The sequence below is a fragment of the Rattus norvegicus genome, chromosome 10, assembly GCF_021556685.1.
Source record: "Rattus norvegicus strain SHRSP/BbbUtx chromosome 10, alternate assembly SHRSP_T2T, whole genome shotgun sequence".
Lineage (NCBI taxonomy): Eukaryota > Metazoa > Chordata > Mammalia > Rodentia > Muridae > Rattus > Rattus norvegicus.
Window position 1 is genome coordinate 70,633,274 of NC_141543.1, and position 21,030 is coordinate 70,654,303.

Consider the following 21,030-nt stretch of genomic DNA (forward strand, 5'->3'; position numbering starts at 1 on the left):
CACAAAATACATATACACATAAATGTGCATATGCATACATATACACATACACACATATACAGATGCATACACACATATATATCCACATGCATACATATGTACACATATACACATACACAGATGCATATACACATATACACACATATGCACACACATATATACATATACACACAGGTATACATACACACATGTGCATATACATACACACACAACACATAGACACATTCACACATGCATATACACATGCATACATATATCTACACATACACGATATACACACATATACACAGATGCATACACATACACACATATGCATACACACTCATATACATACACACATACATACACATATATACATATGTATGCATACACACACACACACACACACACACACACACACACACACACACACACAGGCCAAAAAGGCACTGAAAGACGAGAAGGACAAGGACATGTAAAAGAAAGTATTTTCAAACAGATAAGGTTCACATTCAAAATATACTTTAAAAATCTTTCAAATCGGTAAGGAAAAAAGCATATAAGCAAAAAGAAAACTGGGTAAGAGATTAATAAGCACTTTACAGAACTGTGCATACAAATGGCCAACTAGGAACTATAAAGACCTTTGGTGTGGCTACTCTCGATGGAACTGGCGAAGAAAAGACAGCAAGATTCAATCACGCAGCCAACAGACGGGCTAAAACGGAACAGTGATGACTGCAAGTGTTAGCAAGACGCAGAGCAGCAGCCAGCCCCACCTGCTGCTGACACGGGTGCAAAGTGGTGTGGCCATAGCAGGAAACTACTGCCTGTATTCTAAGACAGAACCCAACTTCATGACCAGCGTGGACCCCCGAGCAATGCTGTTACGCGGGGACCCAGGGCTCACTCAGAGCCTCATCGTCCACACGGTCCCCATGCTAAAAACAAGCCCAGTGGCCCCCAGGAACGGGATGGATAAATACATTTGACACATTCAGACGTAGATCAGGTATAGCCATAGGAAGCAAGCAGAGGACTCTCACCATGTGATGCAGAGCGACATACAATGTGTTTTATTTTTTAATTTAAGATGGAGGTCTCCTCCATTCCTGGCTCCATTCCTGGCACATCTCCAGTAAACCTACACAACACACCCTTTACCAACTAGCTATACCTCAGTTCCTAGAACAATGCTTCAAAATTTCTTTTTTAAATATATCCTGGACACACAAAGGGGAAAGATGAAAGCCACACCCCCCATCCATAAATGTCAAGGAAGAGAAACAGTCAGATCCAGCCGTCTGCCTCTGCCTGGTCACCCCTCCCTGTGGCCAGTCTTAATGCCAATCATTTCCTTATCTTGTTTACTTTTATGTGTATGGGTGTTTTGTCTGCATGTATATCTGCGCACCACATGTGTGCAGTGCCCACAGAGACCAGAAGAGAACATTTGATCTCTTGGAACTGTAGTTACAGTCAGTTTGAGCTGCTATGTGGGAGCTGGGAGGTGAATTCCTGTCCTCCTTCTCCTCCTCCTCCCACTTCCTTGTCTGTTTTTCTGGTTTTACCCACTAAGAGTCTATCCCCAAGTGTAGTCCAGTTTTGTCTTGTTTTAGCTCCACACACATGGAATTTAAGCATGTGCCGTGAGCTGGGCACAGTGGTGGAACGGCTCAGGTCTTCTTTTGCTTGTTCTCAGAATAATCATCAGCCTGCAGAAGACGATCATAAAGACGGGATTAAAGCCACGAATGAAGAACCAAGTCCTCGTGATCAGAGATATGTCAGCAGTGTGAGTCTAAAAATTACGTTTGTGTGTGTGTTGTGTATGTGTGCTTATGAATGAGCGTGTGTACGGACGTGAGTGCCCATGTGTGCCAGGGCGAGCACGTATGTAGGTCCGAGGATGACTTGCAGATGTCACTTTCTCCTTCCACCATGTGGGTCCCGGAAATTGAGCTCAGCTTGTCAGGTTTGGTGGGAGGTCCCACTGGACCATCCTACCAGGTCCCAGATCAGCAGTTTTGTAAAGGGAGTCAAGGAATGGCCAGAATAGTTACCTGTGTTGGTTTGAATATGCTCAACCCAGGGCGTGGCCCTGTTGGAGTGAGTATGGCCTTGTTGGATTAGGTGTGTCACTGTGGGTGTGGGCTTAAGACCCTCTGCCTGGAAGTCAGTCTTCAACTAGCAGCCTTCAGATGAAGATGTAGAACTCTCAGCTTCTCCTGCACCATGCCTGCCTGGATGCTGCCATGCTCCCACTTTGGTGATAATGGACTGAACCTCTGAACCTATAAGGCAGCCCCAATTAAATGCTGTCCTTTAGAAGACTTGCCATGGTCATGGTGTCTGTTCATAGCAGTAAAACCCTAGGGCTCACTTGGAGCCTTCCCAAATGGGGTCCATTTCACAGATGTATCGGGTCAGAGAACGGAACATACATACCAAGCATGGTTTGGGCTGGGGTACGAGTGAGGACTTTTATAGACTTAACATAGTTTAATACTTTTTCTGGAAGAACGGTGGACAAGTGCCACAAATGGAAATTAATCTGGGGCCTGCTGATGTCTGGATGGGGAATGACTTTCCCTTGAAAGCCGGTGTCAACTGGTGAGGATAGGGCAGGTAAGGCTGCAGTAAGGGCACAGCCTCAGTTGCAGTGGCTTCAGGCAGAGGCTGCTTGCTATTCCTACGTCAGCCCCTGCACACTGCATCTGGAGGCTCTGCCCTAGACCTTGTCCTGGGACCCAGGCCGAGGAAGCAGTCTTTATCTGGAGTGTGGCTGGACTTTATAGTGGAGGGAAAGGGCATAATGAGTCATAGGCTGTCTCTGAAACTGTCATCTAGGAAGAGCAAACCAAATGTCATAGCTTCGTTTCAGAGATGGTGGGCAAGCGCCTCTGTTCCGGGGGGGGGGGGGGGGTGATGAGGAGCAGGACAAGGAACCAGCAGGTCATGGCAGCTGGCATCACTGGACACCAGATACTGTCTGCCAGGCATAGAGCATATGCCACAAGCTCACCTACAGAAGCTCTGGGCAAGAAGAGGCTAAGCAGGGCTTCAGTCCCATGGATCTGACTGTGGTCCCAAGAGCTAGTCAGACTCCTCCATCAGCCCAGCCTGTGGCTAGGATGGAAACGAGGGAAGCAGATGTTGGCTGCAGGCAGGATTCCTTTTCCACATCTGCTCCTCCAGGGCCCTCGTCTCTCTCGTCACTTCTGATTTTCCTCTTTCCTGGTCCTCATGGGTTTAAGGCACGGAAATCAAGTACAGAATTTCACTTGCCCCAGAAGCACACTCTGCAGAGAAAACACCCCAATATCTCACAACAGAGGGGGAGTTGCCAGTGTGACCATACAAACTGTTTCAGCGATTCAAGTAGATTATAGGTAAGAACTTCTGAGTGTTAGTGGGCAACAATCTACACGATGGGCCTGAGGATAGTGGATGGGGAGGGGGGCACTGTGGGTGGTGTTAGCTTCTAGCCTCTGAGAGCTGGGAGTTGTGCAGGGTGCAAACATGCTGATTCGGAAAGCCAGGCCTGGTGGGACTCACTTCCAAGCCCAGCTCTTCTTTAGGCCAAGGTAGGAGTACCACAAGTTTAAGGCTTGCCTCGGCTGCAGAGTGAGTTCAAGGCCACTCCTGCACAACTCTGTGAGAGCCTATCTCAAAATCTAGAGTAAAAAGAGGGTTGGTGGTTCTAACTCAGTGGTAAAGCATTCATTCAGCATGTGTGAGACTTAGATTCCATCTCTGATATGATGGAGGAGGAAAAAGAAGAAGAGGAGGAGGAGGAGGGAGAGGAGGAGGAGAGGGGAGGAAGAAGAAGAGGAGGAGGAGGGAGAGGAGGAGGAAAAGAAGGAGAAGGAGGAGGGATGACTGGCTACAGAAAACTCTCAGTAAACGAGAACAGGGTGATTGATTATGGCCACCAATCAAAGCAGGTGTTTAGATAAACAATTCAAAATACAATAAAGCTTCAGATCAATAACCCAACAACGGGGCTCATTCAGTCACATTAACACTGGGGTAGGGTGGAGTAGGGTGGGATAAACTCCTCACAGAGGAGGGACCTACATGGGAGACACAAACAGACCTAGCAGGGATCGGGAACAGCAGTCTAGAAGATGTGGGTGCAGAAACAGCAGGTCAAGTTCACTTCTCTTCCATCCAGTGAGCTCCTGGGAGCTTGAGGTGGCTGGAGAAGAGCTGGTCTTCTGGATAAGCCAGACACTTCACCAAAGAAGCCAGCCTGGCCAGGATCCATTCTGTAACGCAGAACACAGAGCAGGAAGTCCCAAACAGAGCCATGTGCCCGGAAGCTGCACCTCTGTGGATGTCCTAAGGCTTCCTGTGTGGGACAGACCCTCTGCTTCCTCGTCCTCCTCCCCCCATGATTATCATTCACTGTTTACTAACATTACACTGTTTACTTGTTTGGTTGAGTTTTTCAATTATTAGGTCCCTAAAGGGATACAGAAAATGTCGCTCCAAATATGCCCCTCTGGCATAGTGACTGTTTTTTTAGCTAAAAGAAATCAAGAACAGAGTCAGAAAGTTCTTTTCTTCCTCCTCCTTCTAAAAGAAAGCCTTCATTTTCCTTTGCGTAGGGGAAAATTCATGTTTGTAAAGACAATTTTCATTAATAAAGTTACCCGAACTTCATCACAGGGCACTTCTATTTGCTTAACAGGACAATGACATTCACCAGAAGTCCTTCCATTGCCCCGTCCCATACCCGTCTCCACATCCCTGGCCATCCACAAACCCCATCCCTTTCATGAATGGATAGCACCTCCAATCACCCAGCTAGTTCTTCGAGTCTGTGTTTCTGCAGGTCTCCTATTGAGAATATGTGTAACTGAAATGCTTTCTCTGCATGCATCTGCCTTACATTACTGCAATTTACAAGGCGGCCAAAAGACCAGGGGTGGTAGGAAAAAAGTTTCCCTCCATGTCTCTAGGAGGAAGAAGTTGATCTTTTCTCCCTACAATAGAATCAGCTCGCTAATTTCCCCAGTTAGGGAAGGACCTTCTAAGCCTAGTGTCAAAGGGAGAGGTCTGGTAAGGTGGCTCCGTGGATGAAGTATTTGCTGTACACACCTGACCACCTGTGTTCCTTGGTTTCCACAGTGGAAGGAGAGAAGCAACTCCTGAAAGTTGTCCTCTGACCTCCACACCTGTGCCGGGCATCTATGTTTCTGTACCCACATATTCTTAGCATGCCCATAATGACAGTAACAACAACTTTAATTAAAGTAACAAAGAAAGAAAAAACAAAGGAACACAGGGGTGGGTTTCCTCTTGCAAGCGTACACAGTTTCTGATTCCTGACACAGGACACAAACACCTAGCTTAGGCTGGTACTAGAGATGACTGACTGAGGGCAGATGTTCAGGGAACGAATCCAACCAGAAGACCCTCAGGTGCAAGCCTTAAGTGGAAGGGCAGAGACAAGAGCAGGCATCTGCCTGCATTGTTGCTGAGGTCTGGAGCCTTTTAGTCAGGAGGATGTTTTGTTTGTATTAAGAAATCTCTTCCTCATGGTTCTAGGGGACTTTCCATGTAGGCTGCAGATCGGTGGCCAGCTCGTCCCTGGAGACATCCTGGTCGTCCTGCATATGCTGTGGCTCTTTCTTGTGATAAAGGAACAAAGGGCTCATTTTCTACTCTGTGGATGGGGAGGAGAGAAACTCAGGGGGATACATGAGGATCCAGGTGTCTGGTCCCCATGAGGGTCATTAGGTCCAGATTATCAACATTGTCCTGAAGATTGGAGATGACGTCAGGCAAGGGGTTGGGCATGAACTCAGTCAGTACAGTGCTTCCCAGCATGTCCGAAACCCTAGGTTACATCCTTAGCACCATACAAATCAGACATGGTAATGCACAGCTACCAGTGCTTTGGAGACAGGCATATCAGAAGATTAAGGCCAGACTGGACTCTGCTTTAAAAAAAATAACCAAGATATATTAGTGTGAAAAAAACACCAGACTTTCAAAACATTATTTACTGTCAGTTCAAAATGTATCGGAGAGAATAAGATAGTTTTCAGAAGATAACCTTTTAGTAGAGTAATTATTAAAAAGTCATTTGCCAGTACAATAATGGTTAGTGTTTGATCTTAGGAGGTCATGAGTTGGTACAGGGGATTGCCTCAAAGGGTAGGAGTCTGTTCAGATTGCATGATTTTGTCACAATGACTGCTGCCTACAACTGTTTACTTAAAAAAAAATTACATCCTACACACACAAACTGAGAATCAGAAATGATGGCAGAAGCAGGAGGATCCTCAGGGCTCACTGTCAGCCCCTCTAGCTGCGAACTGACAATCTCCAGCATTAGTAAAAGGCAAAGTGTCAAAAGACAAAGTGGAGAAGGGATTGAAGAAGACACCAGACACTGACCTCTGGCCTCCATGCATTAGTGCACGTTTACATGCACACACACACACACACACACACACACACACACACACACACACAGAGAGAGAGAGAGAGAGAGAGAGAGAGAGAGAGAGAGAGAGAGAGAGAGAATGAATGTATGTCTGGATGAGAATATTGCCTCCATGCATGTGTACACACACACACGTGTAGAAAGTGTCTGGATGAGAATATTAAGATGGCTTTAACTACACAATTTAGTTATGGTTATTTTTCATCTATATAACTTAAAGTAATAGACATGCATAGATTAAAAGCATTTGATGCTACTGTCTACTAATAATGAACAAATTAATGAAATTAAAAGACAAGGGATTACCATGTAGTTGGGGCTGTCCTTGAACCTCCTGCCTCACTTCTGTACTTCCCGGGTGCTGTGTTGCCTGGCTCCCTTTGGGGGGAGGTGTAGACTCTCACTACATAGCCTAGGCTGGCTTCAAACTCTCGATCTTCCTGCCTCTGTCTCCCAAGTATTGTAATTACAGGTGCCCATCAGTACAACTAGCTTGAGAGGATCATCTTACTAAAGTACTCGTGTGTGTGTGTGTGTGTGTGTGTGTGTGTGTGTGTGTGTGTGTAAAGTGGGTATTACATTTAGGGAATGTGGTGGTTTGAATATGCATGGCCAAGGGAGTGGCACTATGATGAGGTGTGGCCTCATTGGAGGAAGTATGTCATATTGTGGGCTTTGAGACCCTTCTTCTAGTTGCCTGGAAGCCAATCTTCTCCTGACTACCTTTAGGTCAAGGTGTAGAACTTGAATGTCTGCCTGCATGCTGCCGTGCTTCCTGCCACTATAATAATGGTCTGAACCTCTGAACCTGTAAGCCAGCCCCAACGAAATGTTGTCCCTTATAAAAGTTGCCTTGGTTACGGTGTCTCTTCTGAGCAACAGAAACCCTAAGAAAGAAGTTAGTACCAGGGACTGAGGTACGGAGGTGACAGCCTGACCATGGCTTTTATTGTTGTTTAGAGGAACATGGACTTTGGGACTTTGGGTTTGAAAGCCATGGAATTTTTTTTTTTTTAAATTGGGACTTAATGGGCCATCCTAGTAGGAATGTGGAAGACTTTGATGCTGAGGGTAATTTGAACTCTGGAGATTGTTCTTATGTTTTGATGAAGAATGTTGGTGCTTTTTGCCCTTGTCCAAAGAGTCTGCCTGAGACTAAGGTAGAGAGATTTATATTAATTTTATATTAATTGCATTGACAAAGGATGTCTCAAAAAAAAAAAAAAAAAGCTCAGCACAGACTTTGTTCTCATTCTCTGGTTTATTCTCATGAAGAACATTTTGGTTAAGCATAGAAAGCTTAGAAAGGAAAAATACAAAATGTTTGGATCAAAGAGTAAAGGGGTACCAGGAAGTGGAATGAAGCTAGATCTTGTGTTCAAGGAAATTAAATAAAATTAAGGGAGTGGTGATCTTGGCGTGAGATCCCACCCAGCTAAACTCAGTCAGTTGTACGAGGGGGCGTTATATCATGTTAAGTGTTACTATGATCTGACTGTTTTCATTTAGACATAAGAAGATATGATTCTGTGTCAAATTGAGAAGGGGTGGATTGTGATGGGTATTTTCAGTTCTACAGAAAGAAAAGCTTAAGTCCAGGTATGGTAGTGCAGGCCTTCAATTCCAGTTCCAGGACAGCCACACTTAGGCAGTGAAGGAGTTGGAAAACTCTAAAAGTAATTCTTCGGTTTCCTGATCAAAACTAGAAAGCCAGAAAACATTCTAAAAGAGCTGTGTTAGCTCTCTAAGTAAGTCTTGGGATTTCCAACCAAAGTCTGAAATCCTTTTAGAAAAAATTCTAAAGGGGCTATGTTCACTCTCCAGAGATCTCCATAGATCTCAAGAGATCTGCTCTCTCTGCTAGCTCATCTCATGCAAACCAAAACCCAGTCTTTTATTTACACATCAATTCAGTCATTTACCTCAGGTTTTTTCTTGACCATCCCATGAATCTGCATTTCATTACCTTAGCCCCTTGACTCTTAGGAAAAGGACAGCAAGTACATATTATTTTTAACATTGCCAAAGAATTCAGAGATCTGCCTGCCTTTGTAAACTTAGCTGGATGGGATCCCGTCCTGAGTTTACCCTTTGGACCACACCTGTACCTAAATTAGCTCTGTCCCAGTCTGACCTTGAGGTAAGGAATCTGCCTGCCTTTGTATATTTCTGACAAGCTGGCTCACAGAGCAGTTGCCTCTGTTCTCTTAGATCTGTGAAGCTCCCTATGCAATTCATATTACATCCTTATATTTCGCATAGTTGAGAAGTTATATATTTTTGAACTCATGTTTTTAAAGTTCTTTCCCACAGCCTTGCAGGCTGTCCTGAAGGTCTCAGCATTTACCATTATGTTGAGACATTAGCTATTCCCCCCTTGCCTCTTGGACTTGTGCTGTCTCTGATTATCATGGAGTCATTAACCTTGGCAGAGAGGACATTCCTTAAAGGAGGAACACGAAAATGTGTAATATTATACATACAAGCCTTATTTCAATGGCAACAACCATCAACATTCGTGGACGTTTATACCTTGTTGGCTCTGTTTCAGGGGCAGGAACCAAGTCATTCCATCCCTTTCATGGCCAAGCAGGATTTGACATATAAGAATCACACAAGTGGAATTGGTTTTGAAGGCATGAGGGGGTCATGGAGAGCAGCTGAGACTTGGCACAGTGAGAGGCCAGGGAAGACCATTAGGGAAGATGCAGCCTCAGTTACAGTTGATTGCCCAGGACTGAACTGCTCATGCAAAGGAGTTGAGGCTTGTCACCGTGAAGAAAGCCTATGAGAGGCTATTGGTGAAGCCTAGTTGGAGCAGAAAGATGCCATACCATGGGGTGATCACCAAGAGCAGCAGCAGCAGTAGAGTGAAGCTACCCTCTGTAGCACTCCAAGGTCTGCTTTGGCCTTGGAGTACTACAGAGGTCAGAGCTGGACATGTGGCCCAAGCCCTTTGGAGGAACCCAGAAGATCATGTGTTGATCCCAGACATTGAAACAAGAAGCTGTGAAGTTGAAGTTTCCTTGCATACCCCAAGGTGTCAGAGATGTCAGAGTTGTGGGATACCTGCTGAGAAAAGCCACTAACAGGGATTGGATGCCAGATCTGCCAACAGGAGTCAACAAGGATGAAAGGAGTTGGAGATCTGAAGAACACTTTGACATCGGACATGGAAACAAGGAGTTTGGAGCTTGCCCAACTGATTTTTGATCTTGCTTTGGTCCAGTATTTCTTTACTATGACATCTTGAAATGGTAATGTATATCCTATGATATTGGAGGTATGTGATCTGCTTTTTGATTTTATAGGGAATTACAATTAAGTCATTAGATGAGTCTCAGAAGAGATTTTGAACTTTGGACTTCTAACATTGTTGAGACTGTTACAGAATATGGGACTTTTGAAATTAGAATAAATGTATCTTACGTTATGCTATGGCCAGGTATGGCCCCCATAGATTCAAGTGTGAATAAGCCTATGGGGACCAGGGATTAGAATGTGGTGGTTTGAATATGCTTGACCCAGGGAATGGCACTATTAGGTGTGAGCTTGTCAGAGTAGGTGTAGCCTTGTTGGAGGAAGTGTGTCACTGTGGGGGTGGGCTTTGAGACCCTCCTCCTAGCTTCCTGGAAGCCAGTCTTCTCCTGACTGCCTTCAGATTGTAAGGCTCAAAGTAAGTCTTAACTACCAGGAGACTCCTAACTGAGACATGAGAACTGAGTTCGATGCAAACTCAATCAGCTCCTCATGGTGAGTGACTAGAGGGTGACCCCAAATGGCTGTAACAAGCAGTTTTTATACTTTTTAGGGGTACAGGTTACATTAGCAAGGTTACAGTTTAAACTTATTGGCTAAGCACATTGACCTTTGAATCTATTGGCTAGCAAGCACACGACATGCATTCGAACTCAATCTGGGACCAGAGGGTCAGGTGACTATCAGTCAGTACATTCTGTGGTTTTTCAAGAATGCTCCTCCTCCTCCTGAGAACTGTAGGTGAAGAATGAAACTTGGCCTCGCCTTGACCCGAGGTGGGAAGCTGGTACTTGGTCTAGTCTTGGCCTGAGGCAGTGGGTATAAGGCTAGGGTCCTTCAGGATCCAGATGTAGAACTCTCTACTCCTCCAGCCCCATGTGTGTCTGCACACTGCCGTGCTCTGTGCCATGATGATAATGGACAGAACCTCTGAACCTGTAAGCCAACCCCAATTACATATTGTCCTTATAAGAGTTGCCTTGGTCATGGTGTCTGTTCTCAATGGAAACCCTGACTAAGACAGGGAAGGAGACAGCAGTATGTGTATAGTAAACTGTCTCTACCAGGTTTCATGTATCTCTAAGACACACCATTTTACAGATGCACCATAATTAAATAAGCCCCCCCCCACCATTGGATAGCTCTCAAAATTACGTGAAGGGTGGCTCTACAAGATAGCTCATAGGTAAAGAGGGTTGTTGCTCAGCCTGACGGCCTGAGTTTAATCCTAGGAACCCACATGGTAGAAGGAGAGAGAGAGAGAGAGAGAGCTGTCTCTTATAGTTTGTCCTCTGATGTTCACAGCAGAGCTGTGGCATGTGCCACACTTAAACAACCCCAAATAAACACACGTAAATGAAAACACTCTGAATGATGCTACAGTGAGTGTATTTGTATATAACATTTTCTTCACACCTCAAAGTGGGATTGTCACTCTCAGTCCTGAAGCAATCTGCCTTGTCCCCGTCCCTTATGCCCTATGGTGGTGTGCGTGCTGCTGACCCCAGTGTCCCAGGCAGGAAGGAGCTGAGGCAACCATTACTGCTCTTAGTTCTGGCTCTACCGTCTGCCCATTCCCTGCCCAGCAGCCCAGAGCCTGCCTGCCTGCCCATCTCATGCCAGAGCTCCTGATGAGGCACTCGAGATAGTGTCATTGCCCACGGTCCAGCCAAGCCGGGAAGCAGAGCCTCAGAATTACAGGCTGAAGTGCCTTCAATTACAGGCCCCTTGAGGCTCTAACTGGCATGTAGAGAGCCAGAAACAAGCTACCTCAAGTGGCAGGAGTGGCTGTTTACTTAGTGCCTCCTCCTCCCTCAGCCCTGCAGGGCTGATCTGGGTCACCTAGCAGTGTTGCAACATGACCCTGAGCCACTCCACACGAGTAGGACTTGTGGGCCAGAGCACACTCCCACAGACCTTTGCCCTTTTTGCCCAGCTCACAGGCTGTTGGGGTGTGAGCACCTTGCACACTGAGCTCATAGTCTGCATTAAAAACCTTACAGCAGTTTGACCCTCTCCTCTCCTCTCCCTCCCAGAAGCCTCTGGTACGTACTTGGCCAGACGCCAGTCATTGCCTACATTCCCGACTCCCTGCTTTGGATGTCTGCATTTCCCAGCTCTTGTTTGGTGGTTGGTTGGTTTTTATTTGTTTTCTAGACAAGTTTCACTGTCTATCCTTGGATGTCCTGGAACTTGCTCTGTAGACCAGGCTGGTCTCGAACTCACAGATATGCCCCTGCCTCTGCCTCTGCCTCCTGAGTGCTGGGATTAAAGGTGTGCTCCAGCACCTCCTGGCTGTACTTCCCAGCTCTTTGACGGGCTCTGCTGATGTCTTCTGTCACCCAGCCTTCTTTAGAGAAGTACTTATAGCATGTGGAAGAAGTCCCTAGAATATATCAAGAGCCCCTCCTACAAAGTCGTTTGAACGTACTAGTTTATAAATGGGGCACTGGCTGGGTCTGTGTGTCAACTTGACACAAGCTAAAGTTATCACAGGGAAAGGAGCCTACCTTGAGGAAATGCCTCCCTGAGCTATAAGGCATTTTCTCAACTAGTGACCAAGGGTGGGAGGGCCCAGCTCATTGTGGGTGGTGCCATCCCTGGGCTGGTGGTCTTGGGTTCTATAAGAGAGTAAGCTGAGCAAGCCAGGGGAAGCCAGCCAGTAAGTAACATCCCTCCATGGTCTCTGCATCAGCTCCTGCTTCCTGCCCTGTGTGAGTTCCAGTCCTGACTTCCTTTGGTGATGAACAGCAATGTGAATGTGTCAGCTAAATAAACCCTTTCCTCCCCAACGTGCCTCTTGGTCATGATGTTGCATGCGGGAATAGAAACCCTGACTGAGACAAATGGGTAAAGCAGGCTGGAGAGATGGCTCAGTGGTTACGGGTGAGTGCAGCTCTTGTGGAGGACCCGAGTTAAGGTTCCAGCATCCAAGTCAGGAAGCTGGCCACCGCCTGCAATAACTTTAGCTCCAGAAGACCCAACGACTCCAGCCTCCGTGGACAACTGCACTGTGTACGCATTCACACAAAGGTGTGATCAAAAGTAGCACTGTCTTTAAGAATAAATAGTAAAAGTGGGTAAAGAATTTAAAATGCAAACAGTAGAGGAGCCAGCCCAGTAAACTGCACCAACAGGGTCTTCGCTTCACCCGGGAACTGGAAATTTTACATGACGCTGTGACACTGTCTCACACCTATTGAGTTGACACAATTTTCATAACCCAACACCACCAAGTATGAGGGGACCCTTGTATATTTAGACAAGCGCTTGTATTTGGATTTCCGATATTGGAAGTATGAATTTAAAAGCTGCCCAGGTCGGGTAGGGAGATTGCCTCAGTATACAGCCAGGTAAGTCCTTTTTTTAGCAACTAACAAGACCCAAGTTCAGTTCAGTTAAAAGAAAAATAAAACAGTGCCCAGCATGGTGATGTGTCTGTAGTCACAGTGTTGGGGAGGCAGAGACAGGATCCGGAGGCTCCGGTCTGGCCAAAGCGAGAGGAATCAAACTCTACAAGGCAGCTCTCTCACTGGACTGGAGCATCCTCAATTTGGTTCCACAGGGGCCTGAACTCCAGCCCCAAGGGATCTGTTTCCATCTTCCAGTCTCCACAAACATCCCCCAACCTCCAGAGAGAGAAACATAAATAAAAATAAATCTCAAAAAAAAAAAAAAGAATGTCGAATGATAAAGACACAGGATGCTGCTCTCTAGGAACCGTACACACTCGAGCTTCGCCCTGAATCTTTTGTTTTGACTGAAAGAATTGATGGATCAAGGCTGTGTCACCTCCCCGCCCAGACCAAGAGACCTGAAGCTTCCACCTTTATGTCTGGAGTGCTCCTCCTTGTTGCCAAGCCACAAGGAAGTCCCAGCTGGCCAGGCAGAGCCACGGACCTTTCAGTTGTCCTATTGTCCAGCCAACACCTCAGGAGATGGAGCCTCCCACAGGGACTATAGTGAATTCATGTTGGAAGCTGAAGGTTACACAGCAATTGGTGGCCAAACCCTAGCAGTTCTACTCAAAGGTTTTATATTCAAAACAAGTTCTCTCACAGGGGCACACAGTGAGGCAGGTTCTTACCAAAGTGTTCTCTGTGGTGATGGAAACCCAAATGTCCACTAACAGAAATACGGTTAAATAAACTGTGCAGGACTCACACTATGCAATACTAGGTAGTTCATAACACTAACAAGTCAGGGCCTAGGCTGAGGCTCAGTAGTTGAGGGTGTGTCTTTCATGTCCAAGGGTTTAACTCCCTGAACCAGAATAATAATAGTCATGGTGAGCTGGAGAGATGGCTCAGCGGTTAAGAGCACTGACTGCTCTTCCAGAGGTCCTGATTTCAATTCCCAGCAACCACATGGTGGCTCACAACCCTCTGTAATGGGATCCGATGCCCTCTTCTGGTGTGTCTGAAGACGGTACCAGTGTACTTATACATAATAAATAAATAAATCTTTAAAAAAAAAAGGAATAATAGTCATGGCTACAGATGTCACTTAGAATAAATAGAATGATGGTGGGGAGCATGATACATGGCTTGGTATTATCTTTAAGAACAGGACATGTGCCGAATGAGAAAAATGGATTCAGGACGCCAGGGTCTGTGGAGAGGTAGAGAGGGTAGCAGGGGTGGGGGAGAGGGGATGCCTCCAGTGAGACCTCACAGGGGCCTTATAGCTCTGTGGTCGTGTTCCTCTCAAGGAAGATGTAGGACAAGAGGTAACATGGAGACCTTGGCAGAGCTAGGATGAGAGCAAGTTACTCTCACAGTGCAGATTTCACAAAATACAGTGAAAGAACAAGGTAGGGAAAGGAGGGAGCCATTTGCTCCCTGACCTCAGTTTTAGGAGGTTAACGCTCTGCCCAAGATCGCAGTCCTGGTAATGCCAAGTCCCAGTGGCCTCAGCATCAGGTCAGGGCTGCATTCACGGTATCTGTAGTTCCTGCCGCCTGACTCCCTGGCTCAGGCAGGTACAAGGTCTGGGGGGCTGATTGGGTTCAAGGTCTTAAGCCTGCTGCTTGCTATGGCCTAGATGTTTGTGTTCTGTTCTCTTACTCTCTTCTCTCTGTCTCTCCTGATTGTTTTTGTATCTGACTCTTACTGACTCTGTCTCTGTCTCTGTCTTTCACACAGCCTTTAGGAGGTGGTCAGGGCCCCTCATGCTTCCTACTGTGTGGGCTCATAGACTGCTACCCTCTATGAGCTAGAAAACTGGCCCTCCTCAGACCTAGAGTCTTCAGGCACTTTGATGTTGGATTTCTCCACCTTCAGGCTCTGAATAGATTTCTGTTGTCTCTAAGTTGCATAGCCTGGAGTAGTTTGTTATAGCAGCTTATAATGTTTAGATGATGCTTGAATAACTGATATCTGGAGGACCAAGGGGAACATGGAGGCAGGACAGGCAAGTTCCACAGAGCAGGAGGTGGAGAGCCCTGCACACTCTTGGTCTACTCCTGCCATTCTTGACCCCTTAAGTCCAGGAGGGGCAGTCTGAACTCTCGAGGTTGGATCTCCTAGGGCCTTCAGGCCAGGGCTCCTAATGTCTCTCCACTCCCTGTTTTTGCCTGAGTAATTTTTATGTAACCTTAGGTATGTAGGTTTGCAAGGTAGGAATACAAATTAAACATTTACTGATACCAGATCATTGTTTTAAAACCATTCTTCGGTAGACGTGTAACTTAACTATTTATTAAAGATAAAAACAAATGTATGTGCTAATATGTCCTTGCTTGTTTTACAAAAAGAATTAACTACTGACCAAATATCAATACTCCAGGACACAGAACATCTCCACTGTTTATGAAATTGGCCAATATTTTGATATTATCATTGTCCATGTGAAGAATGTCCCTTCACAGAAACACATAGTACAAGACAGTAGAAGTATGTTTAGTTTCCTTTAAGAAATTGTTGGAAATTCTATCCTAATCTCAAGCCAAAATTCTTTAAATATCGCTTTTGAAGCTCAAGCCAGTAACTCAAACAGTGAGTTTTAAAACCAAACATTTGAACACGATCCAACCCGAAGACACACTAATTTGATATATACTGAGGAATAAAGGTAAAAAAACCAGGGAAATACTTTGTTTTTCCATAATTAGACCATTGCATTCCCATAAAAGAAGAAAACTTTATAGGTACAGTAAAAACACCATGGTTCATGACATACCGTGGTCTCTAACCTTAGCCGAGATGTTCCGGGCAACATTCAGAAGCATTGAGTGGCTTCAAGGATCCTGCAGTGTGCAGAATTTTTGAATGTTGTTCAGAACCAAGGATATGGAGAAGTGTTACAAAGTCACAAAAGCAAGCACCTCCAGAAACATCTCTGATTCATTAGTGTTTGATTTCGAATGAATATTTTAATCTATTCACATCCAGAAATCATTATTGCTGCTAAGATTTGTTTTTTTGTCTTAACTTCCCACATCTAATTTAAGAATCCGGGCTCCCAGGCCTGTGAGATGGCTCAGTGGGTAAAGGTGCCTGCTGCCTGACCATGAAGCCTGATAACCCGTGTTCGATTCCAGGACCCTCGTAAGTGGAGGAAAAGAACGGACTCTGTAAAGTTATCCCCAGATCTCCACCCTCCCACACACATGCTCTCACATACACAAACACACGCTTAAAAAGTTTTTAAAAAATTAAAGAAGCTGGACTCTAGGGGAGGGTCAGCTAGGTATGAGTTCTGATTTTCAGTCAGGATCTCTTCATGTGGTCCAGACTCGCCTCAAGCATCAGACCTTTCTGTCTCGGCATCGGCAGTGCTGGATCCAGGCCTGTGCTACCAGGCCGGTCTGTGGACCATGCGGATCTGATCTTTGTTTGTCCTGAAGGGGCTGACCATGCAGAGGTTACCAGTAGTTAGGGTCTGTGCAGAGTTTCCCAGTTCTCAGCTTAAGAACGGGAGAAGGGAATGCAGATTTGCAATGCCACAGAACAGGTGATAATGTTGTCAAGAATGACAGAAGCCACAGGAGTTAGAGAGTCCATGGGGCATTTTTATGGGTTCCTGCACAAGCTTACTAAGGACGTGTGTTGAGTAGTTTTCTGTTTTGATGGGCAGACCTTTGTACGTAATTTCCTTCCACGGCTCCTGCACCTTTCTCATAATGCATCTGACTTTAGTCATCTCTCACTCAGTTATGCAAAGGCTTATGATGGTAGAGAGAAGATCCTTCCTAAGAGGAGGTCATTTGTCTTACAGTGCCCTCACCCAAAACCAGTCTAGGCCAGATCTGTTCCCCCTATCCTCATACAGAACATAACTGGAGTACTGACTTGATGTAATCTATGTTAAGGAGAAGGGGATCTTATTCTATTGTTCAGAGGACAAGCTTGATGCAGAGGGAGATTTTTTATTTATTTTATTATTTATTATTATTTATTTATTCATTTTATTATTTATTTTATTTATAAGTACACTGTAGCTGTCTTCAGATACACCAGAAGAGGGCATCAGATCCCATTACAGATGGTTGTGAGCCACCATGTGGTTGCTGGGATTTGAACTCAGGACCTCTGGAAGAGCAGTCAGTGCTCTTAACTGCTAAGCCATCCCTCCAGCCCACAGGTTCCTAGACACACTGTTCAGAGAGGTAAACTGCATATATAGGCAATACAGGTAAGGGTCTCAAGCTGTTAAGTATATTATTAAAAGAGGGATGTTTGTACAGTCCATGCCAAGTAGAGTCCCAGTTTGTTCAACCATCCCCTATGCTTGCCTGCTTCAGAGAATGAATCCCAGAAACCAGCACCCCTAAGAGAACCTACATCAAAGCTGTTCAGATGCGGCTTTAAGAAATAGAAAACATCCAAAGATATCTCTCTCCTCTCTCCTCCACTTTCTCCTCCCTTCTTTTCTGCAGCACATCCAAGCCCTGCCGACCAGACCATCTCATCCTTCAATCTGTTTGGAAGGTGGTGCTGTATGCACTGGGGAGCCTGGTGAACACCACCTCTGCTTGCCACAACCAGGCCTGGAAGAGGCAGCTTTGAAAGTCAAGGAAGAACACGGGCTCTGGAGTGATTGCTGTCACGTAGCTGAAAGAAATTAAGCTAAAGCTATCCTCAACAATAAAAGGACTTCAGGGGGAATCACTATCCCTGAACTCAAGCAGTATTACAGAGCAATAGTGATAAAAACTGCATGGTATTGGTACAGAGACAGACAGATAGACCAATGGAATAGAATTGAAGACCCAGAAATGAACCCACACACCTATGGGCACTTGATTTTTGACAAAGGAGCCAAAACCATCAAATGGAAAAAAGATAGCATTTTCAGCAAATGGTGCTGGTTCAACTGGAGGTCAACATGTAGAAGAATGCAGATCAATCCATGCTTATCACCCTGTACAAAGCTTAAGTCCAAGTGGATCAAGGACCTCCACATCAAACCAGACACACTCAAACTAATAGAAGAAAAACTAGGGAAGCATCTGGAACACATGGGCACTGGAAAAAATTTCCTGAACAAAACACCAATGGCTTATGCTCTAAGATCAAGAATCGACAAATGGGATCTCATAAAACTGCAAAGCTTCTGTAAGGCAAAGGACACTGTGGTTAGGACAAAACGGCAACCAACAGATTGGGAAAAGATCTTTACCAATCCTACAACAGACAGAGGCCTTATATCCAAAATATACAAAGAACTCAAGAAGTTAGACCGCAGGGAAACAAATAACCCTATTAAAAAATGGGGTTCAGAGCTAAACAAAGAATTCACAGCTGAGGAATGCCGAATGGCTGAGAAACACCTAAAGAAATGTTCAACATCTTTAGTCATAAGGGAAGTGCAAATCAAAACAACCCTGAGATTTCACCTCACACCAGTGAGAATGGCTAAGATCAAAAACTCAGGGGACAACAGATGCTGGCGAGGATGTGGAGAAAGAGGAACACTCCTCCATTGTTGGTGGGATTGCATACTGGTACAACCATTCTGGAAATCAGTCTGGAGGATCCTCAGAAAATTGGACATTGAACTGCCTGAGGATCCAGCTATACCTCTCTTGGGCATATACCCAAAAGATGCCCCAACATATAAAAAAGACACGTGCTCCACTATGTTCTTCGCAGCCTTATTTATAATAGCCAGAAGCTGGAAAGAACCCAGATGCCCTTCAACAGAGGAATGGATACAGAAAATGTGGTACATCTACACAATGGAATATTACTCAGCTATCAAAAACAACGACTTTATGAAATTCGTAGGCAAATGGTTGGAACTGGAAAATATCATCCTGAGTGAGCTAACCCAATCACAGAAAGACATACATGGTATGCACTCATTGATAAGTGGCTATTAGCCCAAATGCTTGATTACCCTAGATGCCTAGAACAAACGAAACTCAAGACGGATGATCAAAATGTGAATGCTTCACTCCTTCTTTAAAAGGGGAACAAGAATAACCTTGGCAGGGAAGAGAGAGGCAAAGAATAAAACAGAGGCTGAAGGAACACCCATTCAGAGCCTGCCCCACATGTGGCCCATACATATACAGCCACCCAATTAGACAAGATGGATGAAGCAAAGAAGTGCAGACCGACAGGAGCCGGATGTAGATCGCTCCTGAGAGACACAGCCAGAATACAGCAAATACAGAGGCGAATGCCAGCAGCAAACCACTGAACTGAGAATAGGACCCCCGTTGAAGGAATCAGAGAAAGAACTGGAAGAGCTTGAAGGGGCTCGAGACCCCATATGTACAACAATGCCAAGCAACCAGAGCTTCCAGGGACTAAGCCACTACCTAAAGACTATACATGGACTGACCCTGGACTCTGACCTCATAGGTAGCAATGAATATCCTAGTAAGAGCACCAGTGGAAGGGGAAGCCCTGGGTCCTGCTAAGACTGAACCCCCAGTGAACTAGACTGGTGGGGGGAGGGCGGCAATGGGGGGAGGGTTGGGAGGGGAACACCCATAAGGAAGGGGAGGGGGGAGGGGGATGTTTGCCCGGATACCGGGAAAGGGAATAACATTCGAAATGTATATAAGAAATACTCAAGTTAATAAAAAAAAAAAAAGAAATTAAGAACCTACCCTGAAGCAGTCTTTCATCCCCCACCCCTACCACATTCACCTAAATAGAAAGCCTCACTTTGCCCTTTTGCAGAGGAAATTCATGACTCGGCTTAGATTCCAGGATCCTAACTTCTCTAGGCCTCAGAGTCTGCATTGCAGAATGGGGGTGGGGAATATAGGGACCTCATCATCAGGCCCCTGAGTAGCCTGACCTCCAACCAGCATCTTCTGGGAGGAAGCCATTGGCATTCCAAGCAGCCTGTCTTGTTGTGAAGAGTTACCCTACACATTATGGGGAACTTAACATCCCTGGCTCTGGGCCAGTCGATGTCAGTTGTGCCCTTGGTTCCTGGGACAAGAATCTGTAAGTAGATTGCCCAAGAGAGTTATCTCTAAGTGGTGACAGCTAAACTTCCTGAAGGCAACGACCATGTCCTTGAGCTTACAAAGCCTTTTAATGAGTTTACTCCTTCCTTAAATTTAAATCTTTCTTTAATTATCTCTGTGTGTGTGTGTGTGCACGAACACACACACACACACACACACACACACACACACACACACACACACACAAGTCAGAGGCTTAAGATCCCATGCAGCTGGAGTTGTAGGTGAGTGTAAGCAGCCTAACATGGGTGCTGTTATCAACCTCAGGTCCCCTGAAAGAGCGGTGCATGCTCCTAACTGCTCTCGGGTTCCTGGACTCCTGTATTTGATAATGACAGCCCTCATACCTCCTGCTGCCCCCAGACAGCCGTGTGCTAATGTCCTCACCCAGGCTGCAGGCAGGGTGCCATTACCTGTAAGTTCCAGAGATCCGCTCAGTCACAGTTGGCTGTGGTGGGGTGAGGTGTGATGAAGGTGGGTGGCAATAACCAGGGTGACACCACAAAGCTTCAGGGCAGAGTGACATGACTCTTTCAGTCAGGCTGGCCTGACTCCAGGCCAAACAGTCTGCCCTCCTCTGTCACCTAGCCAGCTGGCATGATCCTGGACCAGCTCTGCCTGGAGATGACTCTGGACATGTCTACGTTCGTTTACTTCAAGACCTGTGGCCTCTTCAGGGACCATGGCAGGTTCAGGAAGTGCTGCTCATACAAACACTGGCCCCTCGGAAAGTGTTACCCATTCCCCTCTCAGCCCCTTTTCTCATCTTCACTTGGACGTGATGTTCATACTGAAAGCAAGGTCTATTTAGAGATCTCATGGCAGGCAGTGTGCTGGGGCTTGTTCCCTCATCCCCTTCCCAGGAGCAGCTGGCTGAAGGGGAGAGCCCAGACCCTGCGCA

At 45.8% G+C, this 21,030-nt stretch overlaps 1 long non-coding RNA gene across 2 annotated transcripts; it reads right to left on the minus strand.

Moving 5' to 3' along the window:
• Positions 1-1,032: 1,032 nt before the first annotated feature.
• Positions 1,033-20,684, minus strand: LOC102550051 (uncharacterized). Of its 2 annotated transcripts, XR_015631870.1 has the most exons (4): positions 20,543-20,565; positions 15,878-15,944; positions 4,079-4,250; positions 1,033-3,281 (listed from the first exon to the last, which is right to left on the minus strand). It is a non-coding gene; the product is annotated as an uncharacterized LOC102550051 (long non-coding RNA). The 2 variants fall into 2 exon arrangements; XR_015631869.1 differs by lacking the exon at positions 15,878-15,944 and having other exon boundaries at positions 20,543-20,684.
• Between the last annotated feature and the right edge of the window lie 346 nt (positions 20,685-21,030).